At 39.3% G+C, this 24,998-nt stretch overlaps 1 long non-coding RNA gene across 1 annotated transcript; it reads left to right on the top strand.

The window, feature by feature from the left end:
- Positions 1 to 503: 503 nt before the first annotated feature.
- Positions 504 to 24,998, top strand: LOC308244836. The gene is made up of 3 exons (XR_013960178.1): positions 504 to 817; positions 24,525 to 24,557; positions 24,690 to 24,998. It is a non-coding gene; the product is annotated as an uncharacterized lncRNA (long non-coding RNA).

Below are 24,998 nucleotides of genomic sequence, written 5' to 3' on the forward strand. Positions count from 1 at the left end.
AACCAAGTTACATGCCCTTGACCGGAATCGAACCCGGGACCCTTCAGTCCGCAAGCTGACGCTCTATCCACTGAGCCAAACCGGTTCTGGCAAGAATTATCTAATTTTTAAGAAATTTAATTTTAATCATGTCCTTATATGAATGTATAACAATTTTTTATTATCTTAATTTGGGGAATGAGAAAAGGTGGAAAATGTCCACCTGTATATGTGGATTTTGCACAAAATATTATTATGAAATTTGCTCCTGGGGAAAAGAAAGGGAAACAGCCTACAGAGTGTGTTTAGAATTCAGATGGCAAGTATGTTTTGGCATAAAATACAATAATAATAAAAAATAACTTTTATATTGGTTAGCAAGATCTAGCTAAAAGAAAAATTCAATTTATTAACTTTATTTCTCCTAAATGAGATAAAACAGTAGTGGCAATAATATGTAGAATTCCATTTCTCTCTCAATAGATCTTTGGTGAAGAAAATAAACACTAAGAGAGAATCCCCTCATATCTCATGGGACAAGGGTAAGGAGAGGGACCAGTGATGAGTTAGTCCTACAACATGATAAAAGGTCTGAGCCTAGCTCATAAACTGAAGCTAAGAGTTTGGGATTCCAGTCACAGTGTTTGGATGATGCTGCATGGAGGCTGAATGCTGCTCTTTCATCTCTCCCCAGCAGAGGAAAGAGGGGAGACCACATAACTGAGCTGTGGTCCAAGAGAGGCCAATAACATCACATTTGGAATTCTGCCATCCATCCCATGTTGAAGAATGCCACTTCACCAGGGACTACCTTGGACTTTGGATGAGAGAATGGAAGGTAGGTATTTGGTTCTATTTTGTTTTGTTTTGTTTTGTTCCCCCCCCCCCCCCGCCACCTCCAAATAAACTGTTCTCATTGTTTGTAGGGGCTTGTGGTAAAGACTGCTCAGTTTGGCAGAAGTCTGTTTGTGGAAACCTATTGTTAACACTGCTTGTATGGTAGAAGCTTGTGTGTGGGTGGACCGGGAAGACTTAAATAAAGCATCTGTAAACTGCTCGTTCTAGTTCAGAGTTCAAGTATACAACAATCCATAGGAGAAACTTGGACTTTATGACAAAGACAAAAGAAAGTGCTATGCAAACAAATCTGCTAGTTGAATATTGAGAGCAAAAATTAAAGCAGAGGCTAATTGTCATTTAGAAATTTCAATAGAATCACCTAATAAAAGTTATAATTATAGAGCATTTACTATATGAAACTGATAGCACTACCTAGTAAAAGCAATATATGGAGTGTGGATAAAATGTTGCCTATAGATGAACTCATGTCCTCTAATAGTTTTATTATGAAACATGTTTGGATAAAAAGATAAACATTAAGCTCACAAACATAGAAAACAAATAACTAAGTCATACTGTAGAAAAACACATTTAAGATAAATGTAAACTTTTTAGATAAATGTAAACTACTAAGGTGAATTATTTCTCTCTGGTGCTCCTAACCATTGCTTTAAGACCACTAGTATTGATGATATTAAAGTAAAAAAAAAAATCTCCCAAATACCACCAGACTTACGTATGCCATGACCTAGAGTCATTTACTGCACAATTTCTAGTATGTGGTCTTCTTTAGGGGAGGTTCTGTGTCATCCAGTATCCCTAATGTCTAATTAAGTGCCAGGACATTCAATAAAATTTCATTAAATGAACATTTGAATAAATACTTTCTAAAGCCATATATTATTTAAGCCACATGTATTCTTGATGCAGCTTGCCAAATAAATATTTTATCCAATTTAATCCTTACTCAGATCTCTTCTCATTCTTAGTTTTCAGAACAGAGAATTCTCAAGATCTAAATGATAAAAGCATATTCATCACCACTTAAGAATACTGTACTTTTCCTTACATCTAACCTTGACTAATTCTCACATGTATTTCAGAAATATGAATAACGCCTTCATGCAATTCACATAAGGCACAGAAAAGAGGTATCATCATTTCTGGTTTAATTACAGATTTTGAGGTTAAGATGACTCATGAACAGCTGAGCAGCCAGTCAGGAGAAGAAACCAAAATAGAACGGAAACGCCTCCATTCCCACCCCCACGCTCAACCTCCAGCGCACCCTCCTTAGTTGATGGAAGCGTGATGTGCCTGGGAGTGAACTGTGAAGAGCTTCCTGCAAGTTAATGAGCTGCGGGAGAGGAAGGGTGGGCTCTCCCTGGAGACCAGTGAGCACAGCTCAGTCTCAATGCAGCTGATAAAAATGGAAGACTTCGAAAAGCAGCTCCTTGAACGCTGAGATCCTGTTATTTGGAGGAAGATGATTCATTTACCTTTAACTGAGTAATGTTCAGAAATCACCATCCAAGTCACCTAAACTGAATAACTTTTACATCCCAGAAAAAAGTAACCTTAAAAGGCAAACTACCTCGTGGGTAGATGGGCAAAGGTGATGATGGTATACTCTCCGTGAGGGAAAAAAATATTTTTTTTAATTGAAAGAATTTCTCTGATTCTTTTATCTACACAAGAAAAGAGTAGTAAGGCGTGCTTCCATAGCAGGCTATATACTAAATTACTTTAAAAAAATAATCAACAATAGAATATAGCAGGTATCAGTCTTTGATATGCAAACAAATTATTTTGGGAATTCTTAAGGAGCTTAAAGGTAACCTGTAAAATGTAAAATGTGTTTAAGAAATATTAACAGTCATTCTGTAACCACAAATAAAATGGCCCTGGGTAGATGAATTCAGAATTACACCTGTAACAGATTTGATAAAGTTAAGATGCACCTTTCCCTCACCATCCAATTCAAATAACGATGTTGTCCAATGCAAATACTAGTTTCCAGTAAGCGGAGTCATTCCTTTTCCTACACCTCTGGAACTGAAAGCACACAAGTCTATCTTACTTACTGAGGCTGCTTTCATAATTCCAGTGGGCTGGGTTCTAAGAGAAATTTTATAACTGCTCTCCATCAAGTCCTTTGCCACAGTACTATAGCTTATAGCAATGCCCCAAACCAGACAAATAAGACAAAAAGATAGTTATTAAAACCTTTGTTTAATTCACCCCAATTTTCCTATTACTATTACTGTCCACCCCACATTCACATTGTTATTTAATTGCCTCTCACATCCTACTGGTTTGACTTCCTCTGCTCTTACTCTCAGTGCGTATTGTTCTTTGTGTTATCATTAATTTCACCATTCCCTGAATCTAAACTTCTAGAGTTTATGTTTTCAAATGTCCAACCCTCCTACCTCCTCTTGAAAAACAAACATGAATACAAAGCGGTCCAGCCGTTGGATATGAGAGGAACCCTACAAATGAGAGAGACACTTACAGAATATAAACCAGACACACGTGTTACACTCCCATTTGGCCATAAAGAACAGCCCAAGTCTGATGGGAGGACTTCAGCCAAAACAGAAGGTTCTTGTGGTGAGACAGCTGATACGGTCAGGCTGTAAAAACCTCTCCACTCCTTCCTGTGGGCACTGGATTCCACAGGCTTGCAGGTAGCAAGAATCACTGAATTTTTTTTGTGTGCTAGTCAGAGGCTTTGCCAATGGCATGTGGCTCACAACATGATTTCAGTCCTTGAGCAAACTCAGATAAAACAGGGGGGAGAATGTTTCCCTGCTTACCCTGGACATTGTCCCATGAAAGCGAGGCAGTACTGTCAAGCAACATTTTCTAGGGAGAGTTAGTAAAATATGACATGATTCCTGTATCATCTAGCAGGTTGGAGGTTCGATGGCCTCCAGTGGCTTCAACACACTCTATATGTAATATATACAAGAGGTGTCGCTCTAAAGACAACTATCCTTTGAACTAATCCAGTGGGAAAGTTATATTTGGCTCATGGATTTGTTTTAAAGTCTTTGTATCCACACAAAGTTTGACAATAATTTACTTCTTTTTGGAAGCTATGAGCACAATGTGGATCCTGAGAAATGTTACATATGATATTTTAATTACGATGAAGGTGAAACCTAGTGAAGTCGGCTCTATCGGTGTAACTTCACTGCAAGAAACAGATTCTTGGGACAATTCTTTTGTTTTATATTTTGTCTTGGCCCAGCTTCACTGAACCTCAACTTCTGTGAAGTTAATACAATACCAGCTAGGTACTCACACTTCTGTCCATCTAACAGGGGAATTTGATGTAATGGCTGATGTGTGAACAAAGTGGCAATATTATATGGAAGCTGACCTTTAGAATAAAACGTTCTCTGGAATAATAAGTTGGCATTGATCAATCTCTGGAAATTCTTACCTGGACATCTATGAAACCTATGGAGAGGACCTTGGGAGATACTTAGAGTACCCGGGGAATACCCCAAAATTACATGCTTTCACAAAGGGGTGCATGGCCCAAACCTCTTTAAACTTCGCATCCAGAGTTTTCTTATTTTATTTTTACGTTGTGTTGCTTTTTTTTTTTTTCCCACCAGATTTTTTCCAAGGATGTGCTTATTTCTTCTCTCACTGCCATTGCTTCCCCCATTCAGTTCTATAAATGCTCATTTTCCATTCACTCATTCACTCTGTTATTCAACAAATGTTTTCTGAAAGTCCTGTTTTGAGTGCTGGAGTAAGATTAAGGGGGGTGAGTATTCATTGCTCTAAGAAGCTGATGATCTAGTGAGGGGGATGATCAAAACTAATAAACAAATAAGTAAGATAATTTCAGAGAGTAATAAGTCAATAAAATAAATAAATTAATGAGTTTGAAAGTAACTAGACTCCTTTACATAGGATAGTCAGCATAGGTTTCTCTGAGAAGAAATCATTTGAATTAACATATTTAATTAAGCTACATCCAGCTTTGAGAGAGCTAAGAGAAAATCATCCCAGGCAGAGTAAATATTAACACCAAGAGCCTTGAGGAGAAAAAGAACTGAGTGTATCTGAAGGACAGAACAAAGACCTGGACATAATACCTGGTGGGAGAGCGTACTACATGAAACTAGGGATAAAGGGGGAGGTCAACTCTTCTAGAATATTATATGCCATGGGGGAGAGTTTAGATTTGTTCTCAAATTTAATGGGGACTCTAAGTGTTTTAATCAGGGGATGATATGGTCTAATTTACAGTTTTAGAAGATCACTCTGTTTTCTGTGTGGAAATAGATTAACAGGTAGAGAGAGCAGGGAAAACTGTGGGTAAGCTATTAGAGTAATTCAGGATGATGGGGCTCTGAAGAGCACAATGCAGCACAGATAAAATGAATTAAATGGGTCCTAGATATGTTTTTTTTAAGAGCTTACCTGTAGTTTAGACACTGGGCATGATGGGAAGGTAGGTATCAAGGATTTTATCTTCAGCATTTAGAGGGATGGTGAAACCACTTTCTGAAGTGTAGCACACAGCTTTGGAAGGATAGAAGAAAGACAGAATTAATAATTATCTTAATATGAGATGTTACCATAGGTGCTCAGGGATAGAGTTCCAGTCTGGTGAGGCATCAGCCCACAGGTGGTCTTAAAGTCTATGGGCCTGGTTCCTATCATCTGTAATGAATACTAAGGACAGAGAGTGTAGAGGTCAAATAGATTAAGATAAAGAGCCAACATACTTTCTTGAGACATGAACTACTATGTATATTGCAATAAATAAGTGACTACAATAGGGTGGGGCAAAAGTAGGTATATATGAATAACACTGAGTTGAACACTTGAAATGGATAAATGATATGGTATGTGAATTATATCACCATAAAGCTGTTTTGAAAAAAGAATAAGAAAGGCTGAAGGACTTGCCAGGACAATCCTGTGGTGTATTGTTATTTCATCTTTGAAGCTCTTAAAAAGCTTTCAGAGTCATGTGAGAATCACAATGGCCCAGAATCCTGAACCTTACCAGGTACTCCTTTGAGTTGTTTTCTCTTGAACCTTGTAACATGCCTACGCAGGGTATGTTATCAAAGAAATAAGGGGGAAAAATAGACTTCAAATTTTGGTAGAATGTGTCCCTTGGACTTTTTGAGCAGGGATTTAACCTAATATCTTTGGGTGTGGAGGAAGGGAGGTGTGTGTGGGGGAGAAGAGATGGGTGGAGGGGCTTCATAGATAGTCTCAGACTGCAACCCTCCTAAAATTATACGTCAGTTGTGAGCATGTGGTTCAATGAATTATTCTGGAAAGAGATACTTTTATCATGGTTTCAGAGGAATCTATTGCTCCCATAACCACGCGCCCCCCCGCAAGAGGAAACCTTTACAATTTTGAAATATAAAATGCAGACTATTTTTTAAATGCCACTTTCTAGTTTATATCCATTATGTTTCCCTGGCTGGGGAGGAGGAGTGGAGGAAGGACTTGAAGGAGAGGGGGAAGAGAAGAGAGGGAGAGGCAGAAAACACTAATTCTCAGTTTCTGAAAGGAGGAAACATTTCCTAAGGCAAAAATCCAAATTAGACTTGGTAGAACAGGAAGGACTGATTGAATATGCTTGTTCTCTCTTCTTTTCCTGTAATCATTTTAGGACAGGGTATGGTTTACAGGGATAAGCATCAACTCTGATGAAGCAAATAAAATGAATGAGAAAGCCATACTTCATCTAAACACTGCAAATCAATGTTATCCCTCCTCGCCCTCTCATTGAAGATGCCTACCACATGAATGATTCATGGTGAACCATCAACTCAGCACAGTCACTCTGCAAGAACACCAAGGGTTTGCTTACACATAATTACTCAGAACTGAGTAGGAGGAAATCCCTGTCTCGGATCATGGAAGATAATGGAATTCCAACTAAGGATGCCTTGGCAAAGTAGAAGTACTTTCCCTTGGACCTTTGAAATACTTAATGAGTTGAATCATGTCAAGTAACAAAATAAACAAGGATGAGAAACATCAGTTGGGTTTGGTCCAAAGTCTAGCCTGCTTAAGATTGGGCTTCCCCCGTCATTGCTTAAACATTATACAGTTTTCTATCAGCCAAGCCTGTGGTTTTAGTTCATTTTTTTCCTTTTTTCTTAAATCAGATTTCAAAAGCCAGGCACTAGCTGATGGTAATTAGTAGGCATCGGCTGAAGTTTATTCTTGCCGTTCTTTCCAGGCATGCATAATTTTTGTAAAGAGAAAAGAAAATCCAATTATCCTCAAATCCAGCCAGTGTGGCTCATCTGCTCTTGTGTTAGATCTTTAGAAATGTTCTTAACAATTGAAAAGAAGACATATGGTACTTGAGAACAGCATCTTGTAACCTTGTTTATAGTAGTAAGAAAAAAAGCCTAGTCTCATGACCATTTACATCCTTCTTTACGAAAATCTGACACAAGAAATATCGATCCTATAAAACATGTGACATAGAGGCTTGCTCATAGCATAAGGGATTTATAGGTGATTTTATTTCTAAGCACCCTCTTACATTTTAAAGGATTCCCTTAAAAATTCTTGACCTGACATTTTCCAGGAACACTTATATAATGAAAACTAAAAACATCTGATATAATGTTGGAGGACTCCAATTCTTCAAGTCAAGTAAGTTAGGAATTTCTACTCAACTTTGCAAGGGTTAGGTCTATGACAAAAAGTTCAGTAAATCAAATTACCTCAATATTTATATTACTTTTTGAAATGTCAATTAATTTTAGAAATTTCATAGATCTTTGAGTTCCCATAAATGCTTTAGTGTTACAAAAGTAAATAGTAAGTAAAATTTTGGTAATAAAATATAACCTTTATCATTCAGATTAAAAATTTTTAGGTCATATATTTCTTTTGCACAATTTATCTCTAAAGAATGAACATGGCATTAAAGGCAAACCATACCAAGGAGGTTTTTTATCCTTTTTTGCTCAAGAAAATTTTTTTCTTGCAATTGAAAATTGGAAAAAAAATCAGTTTTACATTTTTAAATTAGCCTGCATTGATCCCTCTGATAAAAAGCAATTATTCAACACTTTGCATATATAACTAATTTTCATTATCCACCTTGTTTCTGAATAGACAACTGCTATATTCTGATGACTTCATGTCACAGATTAGCAGAAATCTCCCAAAATGGTAAGATCCTCTTTGGCTCCAGGGAAGACATTATGGACAGAATTCTCTGCTTATAACAACTTTTCTCTTGTCTAGGTAATAGTTTGATCATACCACCTTTCTTCTGAAGGACTTCGACAGGCTCTGACACTTTACAAAATGAAGTCCAAATTCAATAACATAGTTCTCGAGGCTCTCACCGGGGACCTCACCTGTGTGTTCACTTTACTTCCCTCTGCAAGCTAAAACCCGTCTTCTGTTCCAGTCAAGGCAGTCTTCTTGCATTCATGCTGATTCCCCCTCTGAGCCCAGACTGCACTATACCTGCACCCATTCCTCTTTTCATACGCCCATTCAGTATATCATTCAGTGAAAACAGATTGTATTGGGTGCTGCACTAAGCAACATCAAACAGAAAGGTGACTAAAATAGAGTCTCTGTCTTTGAGGAACTTTCAGTTTAGGGTGGAACATGGATATGTTAACAAATATGTAATATAATGCAAGATAGTAAGGGAATTTGAGATTTAATTAAAGAAGAGAATTATTAAAAGGTATAACATAACCAGAAGTGGTCATAGTTGATTTGAACCTTAAAGGGTAAATAAGAATCTACCATAAGCATTTGAATTTCTTATGGTACATTTGTAATATATATTATAAGCCTTCAAAAATATTTGTTAAGTGAAAGAGCTAACAAAATGCTAAGCTATTTTTTTTTTAAAATCCCCACCGGAGGACAGTTTATTATTGATTTTAATAAAAAAGAAGGGAGAGGTAGAGAGAGGGAGAGAAACATCAATGTGAGAGAGAAACATCAATCGCTGCCTCCCACACAAGCCCTGACCAGTATCAAACCTGCAACCTGAGTATATGCTCTGACCAGGAATTGAACCCACCACCTTTTGGTGTACAGGATGATACTCCAACCAACTGAGCCACTCTGGCCAGTTTTATTTTTGTACAGTTTTCTTTCCCAGCTTTTACCACAGCCTTATGAAGTTGCTAAGGCTATCATGCTTTCCAAATAAAATACAGATCCAAAGGCTGATCCAGTAATCTGAAGATCTGAAGCCATAGCTATTTTTCTGGCCCTAAGGCCTTTGTTCTTTCTACTCTGCCCCCTATCATCTTTTGAATTTCCTGAATGCTCCTATCATGAAGTGAACTCAGAGCAGTGAACTCAACAATAATTATTTATTGATAAACTGAAGCATTTAACTCTGATGCCAAAATTTTAATACAGATTTTTCAAACACTCCAACAGCTACTAAACTGGGCCATTATCCCTCTTAAATTTGGTCCCTGGTCATTTCTCTGTCTTTATACTTCCTCAATCAAGGATACACTGCTTGCCTGTATAAAAACAAAAGCATGTAAGCTTTAAGCAACCAGCAGTGCCCAGTGTTAAAGAATCTCACTCCTGAGCTATCATCAGAGGAGTGTTAGGAGGAGCAAGAAGGGGAAGAGACAAATCTACAGCCCTATGGGAACTTCTAAGAAGCCCCTTATCTTTTAGACAAATACTACCCTCTACTCTGCAAGTTTTCTCTACTACCCTAGTTCATGGTATGAGACCTTTTAGTTGCTCAAGTGCTACTTTCAGAGTTTCAAGGCCACAGCAGGGATTCTAATTTCTGTCATTGTATTACTGTTTCTCTTCTTCCAGAAGTAACTGAAACTCTTTTATTCACTGTCAAAGTTTCCCAGGTCTTTATAAGTAAGCCCATACGAGATAGTCTACAGGCAAGTAGTAGGGTAGTGACTGGGGAGAAATGTTCTCCCTTCCCTTTCAAATATATTCCTAGGACACTTCATTGACCCTTGTGCCCAGAATGATGAAAGGACATTTCTGGGTGGGCTGCTGTATTTCTCACAACATGTTCTCAGATGCTTTCCATGAATGACTCAGGCAAGGGTAAGCTGCACAGAATTCTGGTGCAGAGGAAGGGAGAAAGCTGTAGCCTGCTCAGCATGAGTGTGCGTTGGAACAGGCTGAGTAATGCTGTTCTGAAGGTGACTCTTTCAAGGAGAGGGCCAGGGAGCAGGAGTCAGGCTCTCTGACTTCAAATGCCAACATGAGCAGAACAAATACGAACAGGAGAGTTCATTGCGCAGAGCCTCAGTTTCTAATTTGTGAAGTGGGAAAATTAATGCCCCTGGGATGTAGCAGTGGGAAAGGTCACGTGCAAAATCAGATTGACTATTATTTATTAAATGTTTGATGAAGAAAGAGTGGGTGAAAATACTTAGTCATTAGAGGAGGTGCCTGAGGAAAAAAGACATTGTTCAGCCTACGTTTAGTGCTGGTGTTAGGGATATGGTAGTAAACAGATGTGCTCTTGCCCTCAAGGGCTCACATGGTAATTTAGGAGACAGACGCTAAATAATTAATTGCACATTTAATTATACAATTAAAATGGTGATAAGTACACAAAAGAAAATTACAGTATTACAAGAATGAATAAAAACAGAACAAGATTTAGTTTAGTCTCAAGAAGGGGTTCTGTGTAGGAGAGACATTAAAGTTGAATTATGAAAGATGAAAGGTTGAAGGTGAAGTGGCAAAGATGTGAGAGATGCTTTTTAAGAAGAGGTGCTGTAAGCAAAGGTCTCTGAGGCAGGAAGCACATGGCAGGAATATAGAATTGAAAACAGGCTTTTGGGGCTAGAATAAAAAGAACAAGGGACAGGGAGTGTGGCATTGATGAGACTGAGAGACTGCTGGGGACCAGCTCATACAGGGCCTTGCAAGTCAAGGTGAGAATTTGGAATGTTTATTTTTAGAAAAATGGGAAGCCTTAAAATCTACAAATAGGAGAAAATATTTGCAAGCCATCTATCTGATAAGAGATGGATTTCTAAAGTATAGGGGACTCTTACAACCCAATAGTAAAATAAATAAATACATACATACATAAATACATAACCCAAATAACAAATAGACTAAGGACTTGAGTGGACACTTCCCCAAAGAAGACATACAAATGGCCAACAGATATATGAAAAAATGCACAACATCATTACTCATCAGAGAAATGCAAATCAAAACCACAATGAGGTATCACCTTGACAGCTGTTAAGATAGCTATTATGAAAAAAAAACAAAAGACGAATGTTGGTGAGAATATGCAGAAATTGGAACTCTTGTACACTCTTGGAGGGAATGCAAAATAGTGCAGCCAGTATGGAAAACAGTGTGGAGGTTCTTAAAAAAATTAAAAATAGAACTACCATATGATCTAGCAATTCTACTGCTGGGTACTTATTCAAAAGAACGGAAATCAGTATCTCTTTTTAGCACTCTTATGTACATTGCAGCACTAGTCACAATAATCAAGATGTGGAAACAACCTAAGTGTCCAGCAATGGATGAATGGTAAAGAACATGTGGTATACAAATACAAAGGAATATTATTCAGCTTTATGAAAGCCTTATAAAAGAAGGAAATCCTGTAATATGTGGCAATATGGATAACCTTGGAGGACATTAAGCTAGATAAAATAAGTCAGTCAGAGTGCAAATATTGCATGATTCACTTACATGAAGAATCTAAAATAGTTAAATACATAAGGAGTAGAGAGAGGAATGGTGTTGCTGGGGTTTGGGGAAAGGAGGAAATGGGAAATTGTTTTTCAGTGAGATTTAGTTATGCAAAATGAGATCTGCTGTACAACATTGTGCCTATACGTAACCATACTCTATCATACACTGAAAAGTCTGCTAAGGGCATAGATCTCATGTTTAGTGTTCTTAACATAATAAATATTTTTAAAAAGGCAAAACAAAAAAAAATCATAGTCTTTAAAAGGTTTTAATGAGAATGGCATGATCAGATTTTTTTTTTTTTAATTACACTGAACACATGGTGGAGAGTGAATATGAGGGCACGAAGGGACACCAGAAAAGATGATAGAAACAGACCTCCAGTTCCTTCCTGCTGTGCAGCAGGAATCCAGGATCTACATCCTAAGACCCCTAAGACCTTCCCTCTTGAATAGACTGAAATTTTTATCCTAAACATTCCAGGACTGGAATCGAAGGCAGGTTTTCCTGAGCCAAGAAGCTTGTGTGAGTCACTAGATGCGATCAGGAGCGTTATTAAGGAAAAATGGGAAATGGCTGCTGGAGGCTGACATCCATAGGGTCTGCCTCACATATAAACATTAAATAAAGGTAAATTATAAAACAACTGAGCACATGAAGATTTCACATTGTTGTCTTTAGACCCGCAGTATTGGCATTACCTGTGAACTTGTTAGAAATGTATATTCTGTCGCCCTACACAGAACCTACTGAATCAGAATGCTTGTTAGTGGGCCCAGCAATCTGTGTTTAAAAAAAGTGGGCCCAGAAATCTGTGTTTAAAAAAAGTGGGCCCAGCAATCTGTGTTTAAAAAAATCTTACCTGGCGATTGTGATGGATGGGAAAGTTGGAGAAGCACTGTTCTGGAGTTAGAGAACATACTAGAAAGTTAAATGACACCAAGCAAGGAGTAAAAATTATGGGGCAGGGGTGTGGGAGAGAGATCAGGCCTTGGAAATTAAAAAAAAAAATTTTTTAAATATATTTTTATTGATTTCAGAGAGGAAGGGAGAGGGAGAGAGAGACAGAAACATCAATGATGAGAGAGAATCATGGACCGGCTGCCTCCTGCCTACCCCCCATTGGGGATGGAGCCCACAACACAAGCATGTGCCCTTGACCAGAATCAAACCTGGGACTCTTCAATCCACAGGCCAGCACTCTATCCACTGAGCCACACCAGCTAGGGCCAGGCCTTGGAAATTTTATGGACCAATGAAAACACAGGCCTTGGAGCAGGCCTCATAAAAGAGACACTTTGCAAGGGAGCCATTTGCTGTCCTCTGAAGCATACTACCTTTCTTATCTACCAGTAGAACCCATGCTGGCTGCCAGAATAAGATAAATGGGCAAAGATAAGAAAATATCCTGCAAAAACTAGATGGCGAAAGCATAATGAATAATTCATTGGGAACAGTGCCCAGGCATGAAAGAGTTTACTAAGTTTAGAATTTGGGAAATTGATTGTGAATTCTGGAACCCAAATATGAAAATGAAGACATAGAATGACTGCAAGCCATGCTATTTTACAGAACCAGAATAACAATCATAGGTTCTTTCTCTGGACATTCCCAGAATGTTGATCAAAGAACACTTGATACAGCTGCAAACAGCCAGCAAAAAAAAATCTTTATGGAGATTTCTATTCTAAAGAACAAATACTTCTGTGCAGTTGATTTGTGGGAGAGGGGATAAAAGTTTCCTTGTATTTTATTTGTACACTAGAGGCCCGGTGCATGAAATTTGTGCATGGGTGGGAGGTGGGAGGGTGTCCCTCAGCCCAGCCTGCACCCTCTCCAATCTGGGACCCCTCGAGGGATGTCCAACTGCCCGTAGGATCGGGCCTAAATGGGCAGTCAGACATCCCTCTCACAATCCAGGACTGCTGGCTCCCAACTGCTGGCCTACCTGCCTTCCTGATTACCCATAACCACTTCTGCCTGCCAGCCTGATCACCCCCTAACCAATCCCCTGCCAGCCTGATTGCCCCTAACTGCCCTCCCCTGCAGGCTTGATTGCCCCCAACTGCCCTCCCTTGTAGGCCTGGTCCCTCCCAACTGCCCTCCCCTGCTGGCCATCTTGTGTCCACATGGGTGTAGGATCTTTGACCATATAGGGGCAGCCATCTTGTGTGTTGGAGTGATGGTCAATTTGCATATTACTCTTTTATTAGATAGGATAGAGGCCTGGTGCATGGGTGGGGGCTGGCTAGTTTGCCCTGAAGGGTGTCCCGGATCAGGGTGGGGGTTCCCTAGGGGCATGGGGCAGCCTGGGCAAGGGGCCAGTGGTGGTTTGCAGGCTGGCCACACCCCCTGGCGACACAAGCAGAGGCCCTGGGATCTGGGATTTATTTATCTTCTATAATTGAAACTTTGTAGCCTTGAGTGGAGGCCAGGTCCAGCCAGGGCAGGCCAGGAAGTTTGGCTTCCTCCATTGCCAAGGAAACCCAAGCCTCCTGCTTGCTCCATGGCCGGATGCCATCTTGGTTGGGTTAATTTGCATACTTGCTCCTGATTGGCTGGTGGGCATGGCTTGTGGGTGTAGTGGAGTGATGGTTAATTTGTAGGTTTCTCTTTTATTAGTGTAGATGTGGGGCCACACACCTGCTACAGATATTGCTCAAAGGAACACATAAGCCTGGTTTGTAACAGGTTGAAGTGTTTTAAATATGAAGTGCAGGAAATAATAGCATCTACTTACTGTCATGAATATCATCCTAAGCAGGTCATGTGGAAAAGAAATCTGAGGACTTCTGTTGTCTCAACAAATCCCAACATTATGGCCCACTGACCCTATCCATGAAAAATCAGATTTGGGAGAGAGGAAAAGAGAACAGACTTTACTAGGGGTTTGTTAATACTTATGAGGTAAGAGAGAAAAACCAGTTAGGCTTCACGTAATAAGAATAATCACCTCCAAAAAGTTCCTTGGCTAGCCTCAACCCTACTCAAAATGGAGTGTACTAAATTAGTTTGAATATGAATTTACATTTTCCTTAAGCTTCATCTTAACCTGTGGTTCTCAATTTTTTGTGTGCATTAGAATCAACTATTGGACATGAACAAAAGCACGGCTTTTCCATTTCCCCCTATATCCCAACACACACACACACACACACACACACACACACACACACACACACACATGCACGCACGCACGCACGCACAACATGAGACTAGAAATTGTTCCGTAGTCCATAAATCCTGAGATTATTGGTGGCTGAAGACAGCTGGATATGGTAGTAAACAGATGTGTTCTTGCCCTGTACACCAACCACCCAGTACACTTAAAATATAGAAGAGCAGGGAAGGAAGGCTCACCAGTGTGATGATTCTTCTTTGTTTAACAAACAGAGGAATGAGAGCTTCTTAAAATTCAAGCTAGAATATAGGTATTATATTAGGAAGCAAATAAGGAAGGAAAGACAAAATTAGTTTGTCGATAGCTTTAGAGGATAGCATGGGACTCTTACAGAGAAGATTGGATATATAAAATCCTGGAAATAAAATAGATTAAGAATATATAAGAATTGCAACAAGCCATAAGACATACATTTATCATTATTTTGAAAAGGATGATCAATATTACCAAAGATGACTGAATCTGGACTAACTAAAAAAATGGTCACAAGAATGAGGTTCTCGTCATTTTTTAAAAAATGTTATGATTCTGAAGTTTTTCATTTGTAAGAAAAAACATGAGTTCAAGACAGAGCCTGGGGTTGGGGTGGAGGTCAAGCCTGATAGGGGCCGAGACTGCCGGGGCAGGAGCCGGGCCAGACCAGAACCCATGGGGAGCCCGACTGGCCCCTGCGATCCCAGTGGCTGTGCCTGGCTCACCCGGTAGATGCCACATGGGTGCAGGGCGGGCTCCTCGTGGGCACCTGGCACCTGAGTGGGAAAGCTTCGCCAGCACGTGAGCCCTGGCATCCTGGGAGAGGGTAATAGGGGGGTGAGAGCAAGCTCAGCAGACATACCACATTCTCACCACACCTCTGTCCCCATCACCCCTGCCCCCAGGTAGCCGGTGAGAGGTCACAGCCTCCAGCCTGGGTGCCACGGGAGGTTGGTTGCCACCACCCACCCCCAGATCCCCATTCCAGCCTGGGGCCTGGCCCCAATTGGGCGATAAGGGCCTGCCGGCCCGGAGGGGAGGGCCAACCACCACCACAGCGGACAGGCAGTGGGCCAATTGGAGCCTGCCAGCTAGGGGAAGAGACACTGGAGGTTGGCCCCTGGGAAAGGAGCTGTGTCTGCCGCCACCCACACCTGGTTCCCCATCCAAGCCCAGGACTGGCCCTAATCAGGCAATGGGGGCCTGCCGGCTGCGGGGAGGGACCGTGGGAGGTTGGCTGGTGATTGGGGCCTGTGGGCCGGGGCAGCTCCTGCATTGAGTGTATGCCCCCGGGTGGTCAGTGTGCATCATAGCGACCGGTCATTCCAGGCGTTCCAGTAGTTCCATCATAATGGTTACTTAGGCTTTTATATATAGATAGATAGATACTACAATGAGTACCTTTGTACATAAAACTTTTTATGGAGAGATTCCCAGATTTAGAATTATTTGTCTCAGGCTTGGAAATTAAAAAACTTTTTCTACATATTATCAAATTATTTTCCAAAGAGGCTGTAACATTTCTCTCCCACTAGCAATATACTATGTCCAATATTGAGTACCCTAAATTTTTTTAGCTCTGCAAATTTGAAAACAAAAATTGTATCTTATTTTTGTTTTAATTTGCATTTTATAGTTTACTAATGGATATTTTTCAAGTTTTAATTAGGTATATTTTCTCACTTGCATTGTCTGCTGATATTTAATTCAGTTAACTTCCAATTCAGTTATTCATATTTATTTATAGAAACCTGAGTATTGATTTATGAGAATCAATAAAATAAAACTTGAAAACATATAAAGTAGTTGATGGAAGAAAAATGCTCAACATCAAGTGATTTAGGCTCTTTCTTTATATGATCAAACTAAAAGTGGAAGAGGGTTTAAACATCCAGGGGCAAACATTCTAAATAATTGCTCCAAACTCTTTACTAGGCACTAGAATGAATACATCTGCCAGTCCATTGCTTACCAAACATTGCCTGGAAGAACTGCAAGCTTGTTGATCTCAGTAGGTTTTCAAATTCCGTTTGCCTGGGGAAAGGTGATTGAAAAGGTGTCAAAAAGGCCAATGCAACACCTGCCTATACACTGCATCTGGAAACCTCTTTTTTCAAGATTCATCCTTGGGAGGAAATACTTGGGCTTGGTCAACAGGGCAATTCATCTCCAGGGCTATTGACAAAAGGCCATAAACGTATGCTCATTATTCTTGTTCTGTCAACAGCCTTTGACATTTCTATTTGGCCCATCATAGATTAGTCATGGGGAAATAGAAGGTGACTTCCTTCCCTTTAAGTTCAGAAATTAAATTCTTTACAATTTGGTACTTTTGTTATTCTTTCTCAAGAAGTGTGGCATAGTTAATGCTACACATACATGTTATATTTAGTGGGCTTTTTTTCTGTTTAATAACATGTCATGATGATGTTCTATATAACATTCTCTATTTGATTAATTTATATTAGAATACATTCATATATTTTAGAAGAATGCAATTTTAAGCAACTAATCATGCACAACTTGAATGTTCATGCTTCTGAAATGTATTTTATTTGTATCAATTAATTTGCATCAGTGATGCAAAGTTTTCCTTAGGAAAGTGAGAGCAGTGCGGATAAGAAGAAGACCATTACTTCATAAAAAATACAAAACCCCAAACTCTAACAACATTACAGTATCTATGTTCAGGATGGAAGTGTTTATGTGTAGCTATCCTAACATTTCTCTCTCCTTTTCCTGCATGTCCAGTAGGGAGTATATGAATAATTTAAAATAAAAACTCCCACTTGCCCACATTTCCTTTGGCCACCTCTCCTGTCAGCTCTTCTCTTCACTGTTCATTGTCTCCAGGGAATCTTAATGTCTTTGGTTTCCAGAAGCTTATGTCCTTAAAGGAGTAGTTCTCCACTGATGGTTAATCCAACAGGGCCACTTGGCAAGGACTGGAGACAATTTCCAATTTTCACAACAAAGGTGCTTCTGGCATCTAGTGAGTAGAGGCCTGGGATGCTGTTATCATACAGCAAACAGAATAGTCCCCGACAACAACAAAATATCTAGCCCCACATGTCAATAGTGCCAAAGTTAAGAAACTCAGTGGTTAAGCAACAGTGAGGACTCTGTGCAAGAACAAAATAAATGGGAGGAAAAGTGTACGACAGTTGACCTCTCCCCTGCTACATTTGATGGGAAAAGACACAGGATGAATGGAGGCAGGCATGTTAAACAGAGTTATTCTGCGGTTGCAGAGAGAATGCAGTCCCTCCAACTCCGTTCTGTGCCTCCCAAGTCTGGATGTCAAGAAGAGAGGGAGCCCTGGCTGGGTAGGTTGGTTAAAGCATCATCCTAATATGCCAAGGTTGGGGGTTCAATTCCCAGACAGGGCACATACAAGAAGCAACCAATGAATGCACAAATAAGTTCTCTCTCTCTCTCTCTTTCTCTTTCTCTCTCTCTCTCTCTCTCTCTCTCTCTCTCTCTCTCTCTCTCATCAATAAATAAAAATATAAAAAAAAGAAGAGAGGGGATGGCTGTTTGTTTTGTGCAGGCAGATCAGACCGTAAAGAAATGACAATTCTTGTCCAGTGTGGGGCAATAACTGAAAACTAGATGAGATGATGGATATCTTAGTAAAGGGTCCTGTTCCTATGTCCTTCTCCAATGTCCATGGAACATAAATACAACCCTGGAAAAGAGGGGATCCCAAATTTGTCTAGCCCCTGCCCCAGGGGAGGGAGACTGAAAAGTGAAATAAATTTGATTTGTTGTTGTTGTTAAGTGTACAACTTGCACATCAGATGCTATGGTCTATGGTTAGTATGTGATACAAGTAGTTCTGTTCTGAATTACACAGATAGATTGTAAATATATAAGTCTATCTCAATTCAACTGAAAGCAATCCTCCTTTACATTTTATTATATTGAATTAGAACAGGTATTACTAAACTTTCAACATGATATTGGTATTTGATTCTGTGATGATCACCCCTTCCATCACCAAAAGTGTGTTACAATTTTACTCTGTGTTTATATATCAGGTCCAGTAACATCACTGAAGGTGGATTTATAGACCAGAGCTAACTTACTATAAACTATCTGGGTTTAACCCATTTCAAATATTGGATTGCTATAATCTTAAGGAGACTTTTAGTGTTTTTGTTTTCTTTTTACAATTATCTGGTGTAACAAGTATAGTTTTGGGGTATTTGATCTGGCTAGTCTTTTTTTTTTTTTTTTTTTTTTTTTTTTTTTTTTTTTTTTTTTAAAGCAAGGTTATGTAACACCCTGTCACAGATACCTCTGTTAACTAAACCAGTATTATCTTTCAAGGGTGTCACAATTCTATTGATATGAGTCCCCACCCAGAAACCTAGGAAATTTACCCAACTATTCATCAAGAATTCTGGACACTATTATCAAAGGAAAAGGACACGTGTTGGCAGAGGACACACCACCATCTGCTGCCAGCCCCGGCAACAATCCAATGTTTGTGTACCGACCATGGGCCAGAGGAAGGCTTTGTTCCTATAGGACATCTACTACATTGTCCCCTCTGGGTGCAAGCTGCTCTTCTCCCTCTTCTTGTGGCCAATCGGTTTATTTGTTTTCTCCAAATCATTGGAGACTAGATGGTAAGAAGAGAACCTGGGAATCCTCCTTCCTCATTGAGGACAATTATTTATTAGACAATCCTTGATATTATGTTCATCTGCCATAGCAGCAAGTTAACTTGTGGATGCCTGACACTGACACCCACTCCACTTTCCTCCCAACAAATGTGCATCTGGATTAATACCTTTCTCCAAAGCATCACTGCTTAGGGCTAACTCTTCATTAACATTGGTAATACCTCCATTTATTTCTTGAGGCTCTGGGACATATTATACACATTAAATAAACAAAAACATTACCCTGATATCAAGACATTTCTTAGAGTTCAGAAATAACAAGTTTAATAGGAGCTCAAAGCTACATAAAGGCATTTCTAATCTACCAGTCAATCTTCTCTCCGCGATTATATTTTGCCTTCCTACATAGTCTGGAATTACTGGAAATGTGCCAGATTTTCTTCTCTTCTTGGGTAATATAGATGTTGCTTTACTGTTTATTCTGGAACCTCATTCTCATCTTTGACATGTCAAAGTGACTGCTGATTTGCATTGAACTTTATCTAGCATTACCCTCAGCCTTTACCGAACTCTCCTACCCAGTTGAGAATCACCATTATTTCATGAAAGCAATGGTACTGTCAAGTGTCATTCACAGAGGAAACAAAAGTGAGAAGGGTCTTGAACAGATGCTCAGGAGAAACATACGGCATAGAGGAGGAGATGCATTGAGCAGAGGCTTCACAATTGTCTACATATTTATGAAAAGTTATTACAGTTGAGATACTTATATTATACTTCTGCTATGAAGAAAACACCAGGGGGGAAAGAGTCAAAATTTATCAGAAAAACAGTACCGGTAGTAAAGGTTGTTGGCACCTGATATTCTTGAAGAATGGAAAACAGAACTACCTTGGAAGTGACCGTGCCCTGTTGGGCAGGAATCATGATGACTCCTTTCTTGTCAATAGAGTAAGTTCCCCAGTTATTCTAGCTGAAAGCTCCTCTGAGTAGAACTTCCTTGTTTACTGTCCCTCACAGTGTGTCTGAGATGGGCATGGAAGGGGGTATCCTTTTGGGAACTGCATGACTCATGTAGCCTGCTTCTCGCTGGTACTGGTTTGAAGGCCCAGCAAATGCTTTGGGATTGAACAGGATTTTGAATGTTGTTGTGCTTTGTTTCTTTAATATAATTTCTTCAAAAACCAAATGGATTTACAATGTATTTGCTTCTGGTCAGTTCTATGGGTTAATAACCACAGATAAAAATCTTGTAAAGTCACAGTTTTTAAGACTGAAGACACACAGGTCTTTTACTTATCGCCTCCAGGCTCTGCCCATCCTCCTTTTCTCGGGTTTCAGGCTGGCTCACTTACTGCCATTTGAAACAAAGAGCTGGGATGAGAGACAACGCTCTTCATCTGATCTTGGCCACTGAGCTGGCTCCCATTGTCTGTCTGGCAGAGACAGACCTCTTAACTGCAGGTGCTTGGGAAAGACGCAGGCCCCGGCTTATCTTCTGCTAAGTCTGCCCCTTTGCAGCCTTTACCTAGAACTGCTTCATTCTGTGGCACAAAAGCAATCTGTGTTTCAATCCCATAAGGCCCACATTGCTGACTGTTTATGGCAGCAGCCAGGGATACAGACTTTGCACCCAGATTGCCTACTTCAAACCAGGTTCCTCACTTTAACGATGTGCAACTGGCAAGTTACTTAACCTCTTTGATCCTCATCTGTAAAATGGGGCTGAAAACAGTATCAATTTCCTTGTGTTGTTTGAAGATTAACTTACTTAAAATATCTAGAGCGCTAGAATGGTGCCTGGCATACAGTAAGCACCATATATGTGTGGTTGGTATTAATTTACTAATGTAAGGTTGCTAGACTTTTGGTCACTTTATACTGCAGGGTGAGTTCTGCTTCCAGACTGATTAGCTCACACCTGAGTTTATCTTGTTTATAGACTGCTAAAGCAGCCAGAAGTAACCAACATAAGACAACATTTTCTCCTATTGCTGGGCCATGGCATGTGGTCTGTTCTCCAAAATAATAGAGTAATTGTTCCATCATATATTTTGTCACAGCATAACAAGGGTTTTTAAGCCTTTTGGCTTCCACTGTCCAAGCCATTAGGATCTAATTTTAGGTTTTGTCATAGCCAACACTCTACTTTCAGGCATCAAATTCTATATCCATTAGGGTTTATATTTGTTTGCTCATAATAAAGATCTTCAAGATAATGATTCTTTCTGTGTTTTTTGTTTGTTTGCTTGCTTGTTTTTTTGTATAAAAGTCTGGATTGAGGCAGTTCAGGAGTGGCATGGCGATTCCTTAGTCAGATCTGGGGTACATGTTGCTTTCAGTTTCCCATGCCACCATTGCCAGAATGTTTCTTCTCTTTGTAGATCAAGATGAATAGCCGGTCATCACACCTACCTCTAAGCAGCAGAAAGAAGAGAGGGAAGAAGGAGGAATATGTTTCAGAAGTTGAAAAAACATTTCCAAAACTTGTCACAGGGCCACATCTAGCAAGGGAGTTTGGGAAATGGAGGTTTGCCTCCAGGGACGAGCGATGTGCCAAACCCCAAATCAGGCTTCCTATTATCATAGGAGAGAGGGAAGCAAGCCTTATGGAAACAGAGTTTCTGCCCCATTCACTGAAAATGATTGTATCTCTAGTTTGATACAATATCTGTTTTAAAAAATGCGTAACACATGACCTATTTAATCTTTATTTCTTTATTCCCTGCTACTACAAAAAAAAAAAAAAAAAAAAAAAAAGTAAGACCAGTGAGCACATATGTATTTAATAAAAAATAAAATAAAACCCAATAGCCTGTATCAAATGACAATTCTATCCTGGAATAGTTTATGGTTTTCCCTTAAGATATAATTGCATTTCCACAAATTGGAATTAACTCGCACTTGTAATTTTTGAAAATAAAGACTAAACTATTTGCATGTTTATGTAACATATGGTTGGTAGAGGTTTATTTTATTTATAGAAATAAAATATCTATTTTAGCCCCAATATGCTTTCTAAACTTGCATACAGTAAGATGATATTTTTAGAAGGGTTAATGACCAAAATATCTGAGGTGAAATGAAAGACAGGAAATCCTACTATATATGAACATTTTAGAATGAGTGTGACTGAACATCTTCCATTCATTTTTGTTTTCTTTTTCAGTGTATCTTCATGAGGCAAAGAGAGAATCAAATAAGCAAAAAATTAATATTTAGGGTTTATAACTGTCATAAAGCTTCTAATAAAACAATCACCAATGAGCTAAAGAAGAATAGGCAACATATAAATGGTTTGTTTTGTTTCTTCATCAACCAACATTGCTGTATCTGTGTGTAAGCTTCTTTTTTTTGGTTGGTTGGTTTTGTTTGGTTTTGTTTTGGGTGATGTTCAGCATTTTGTGTCCTGATAGGAATTTTAATGAACGTGAAACAAAAGCACTGGTACCAAGCTGAGCCCAGTGGATGAATCAGGTAGGCGTGTATATTCACAGCACTGATTACTGACAATTTTCCTGTGCCACTGTGGCCCACATGTTGGTCACACAGACATGTCACCAGAGGGGCATGTTTTTAAAAGATCCTGGATATTTTTTTAAAAAAATGTATATTTCAGGGATGAAATTAAAGCAAACTTTGCAAAACCACTAAGCAAGTCTGAAACATTCTGCAGAGTTCCCTGCGTCAGACGCCTAGCAGTGGAAGCAGGAACCAGCCTGAGAAAGCGTCTGCCTTGGACAGTAACTCTTAGGCCTGTCACTGGGGAGAAAGCGCTTCCCTGCAGCCACGAGGCATTAACCATTTCCTTCTGCAGTCAGTACAGTTCATGAATAGAGTAACAGCTCATTTATTTTCCCCCTTCATCTCTAGAATACTAATGGGGGCAACAGGTATCCAAAGTTTATTCGTGCAATGCATTTTACAACAAAAAAACGGAATTCTTACGGGGCAGAAAAGAGACTTGATCCATTTGGACTGGTTAATACTTATTTATGTCTTACTTAACTTTGTCCAGAGAGGATTCAAGGCAACTTGAACTTTCAGGTTAACTCACAGCCCTCACCCCCATCTGAAGGTGATTTTGATACCTGAGTAACTCTTCCCAAGTCTCAGTTTTGCAAGGTCTAAAACTGAGATGGTCCGTCCTCAGGCTCTGCTTTAAAACTAAGGTTCTTCATCCTCCTGGGTCAAGCTCTTTAACATGGCATGCAAGCTCTTCCTGCCCTCCCCTCTTCATGCTACCAAAGTTTCACATTTGCCCTGGTAGCGTATGACTTAGCCAGAAGCGATGTCATGAAATAAAAATATTTCTAAGAACATTTTCATGGAAAGAAAGCAGATCCATATGAAAAGAAAATTTAAATAATGATCAAGTAGGTTTGAAGGTACTGGCGAATTGTGCATTATTTTGCTACTCTATGTGTATTAAAATTTGTGTCGATTTTTAGAACCATTAGTTCTTTCTATTTTATTTATTTATTTATTTATTCATTCATTTTTGTTAATCCTCACCCGAGAATACTTTTCCCATTGATTTTTAGAAAGAGTGGAAGGGAGGGGAAGAAACACACAGAGAGAGAAACATTGACGTGAGAGAGATTACATCAATTGGTTGTCTCCCACATGCGCTCTGACTGGGGCCGAGGATCAAGACTGCAACCGAGGTATGTGCCCTTGACTGGAATCCAACCTAACCCTTCAGTCGAGGGCCGACACTCTAACCTCAGAGCCAAACCAGTTAGGGGGCTTAATCACAAGGAACAACAACAGCCTGTAATTATTGGAATCGAGAGTCTAGGTCAGTGGTCGGCAAACTCATTAGTCAACAGTGGCAAAACGCGGCTTGCGAGCCGCATGTGGCTCGCGAGCCGCAGTTTGCCGACCACTGAGTTAGGGTAACCGTTAGGTATTTTTAAGTTATAATTAATTTTGTTTGTTTTGCATTGCCATATAGCAAAAAGTTGGAATAGCATAAATTTTCATCAAATGCTGGTTTTCTTAAATTAATTATAGTAGGTTATAATGTAGCACACATAGTATCATCTCATTCTACAAAAGAAATCAGTAATATAAAAGACTATATAAAAATCATATGAAAGGATCTAGATAACATTCAGCAAGATATTAATAGCAGTTATCTTTGAATGGGTAAAATTATTGTTTCTTTATATTTGTCTTATTATTGTTTTGTTTTGTTTTTGCAGTAATAATTCATCGCTTCTTTGAAAAAGCAAAAGGTAATAGAAACTAATGTTGAAAAAAATACCTTTTAATGAGCGAGAGTTTACTGTGTGCTGGACACTGTGGCAAATTGTAGTTGTTTTTGTTTTTAAAGAATAGTTTATTGATTTATTTTTTATTTTTTTTAGAGATAAAGGAAGGGAGAAGAGAGAAATATCGATGTGAGAGCACAACATAATCGATTGGCTTCTTCCTACAAACCCCCAAATGGGGATCAAGGCTGCAATTGGGCACGTGCCCCATAACGTGAATTGGATCAGCAACCTCCCCCAACCCCCTGAATGCATGGAACAACACCCAACCAACTGACTGCACTGGCCAGGACTAAATTTTAGTTTTAGTTGTGTTTTAATCCTCAATGATTCTGTGAGACAGATAATATGAATGTCATTCTATAAATGCAAAAATATGAACTTAGTGATGCTAAGTTCAAGTTC

Source organism: Plecotus auritus (genome assembly GCF_963455305.1).
Source record: "Plecotus auritus genome assembly, chromosome: 3".
NCBI lineage: Eukaryota > Metazoa > Chordata > Mammalia > Chiroptera > Vespertilionidae > Plecotus > Plecotus auritus.